General features: G+C 32.3%; 1 protein-coding gene across 4 annotated transcripts in view; it reads left to right on the plus strand.

The window, feature by feature from the left end:
- bora (bora aurora kinase A activator) overlaps positions 1–418 on the plus strand; it is a 7,378-nt gene that overhangs the window by 3,674 nt on the left and 3,286 nt on the right. The window lies entirely within an intron of this gene.

Below are 418 nucleotides of genomic sequence, written 5' to 3' on the forward strand. Positions count from 1 at the left end.
AACACCCTAAGAAAAAACCTAAATTAGCTAAAAATGCTAGCGTGTAGCAAGCATGTAGTTGAAATATTAAACTCAAAAACAGGCCTAAAAAATCCTAGTAAATGCCGAAATAGTCCAAAAAGCTTGCATAATACAAATTTTTAAAACCTCTAAAACCGTAAATTTTGAACATAATTATGAATATTAAAAAGGCAGGAATATTATTCCAGAATAAATCAATTTAAACCCTAAATAACTTTCAATAGCCTTGACTCTTACGTATGTGTTTTAGAATATACAGTTTGATATTTTTTTTGACTTTTCTTTAATCTCTGTCTGTTCTTGTCTTAGCTGAAAGAAAACAGCAAAGCAATGTGACCCCACTGTGCATTCCCCTGGACGTAGATGTCAGCTCCTACAACGAGAGTCCTTTTGTTGA

The sequence above is a fragment of the Oryzias melastigma genome, linkage group LG15, assembly GCF_002922805.2.
Source record: "Oryzias melastigma strain HK-1 linkage group LG15, ASM292280v2, whole genome shotgun sequence".
Taxonomy (NCBI): domain Eukaryota; kingdom Metazoa; phylum Chordata; class Actinopteri; order Beloniformes; family Adrianichthyidae; genus Oryzias; species Oryzias melastigma.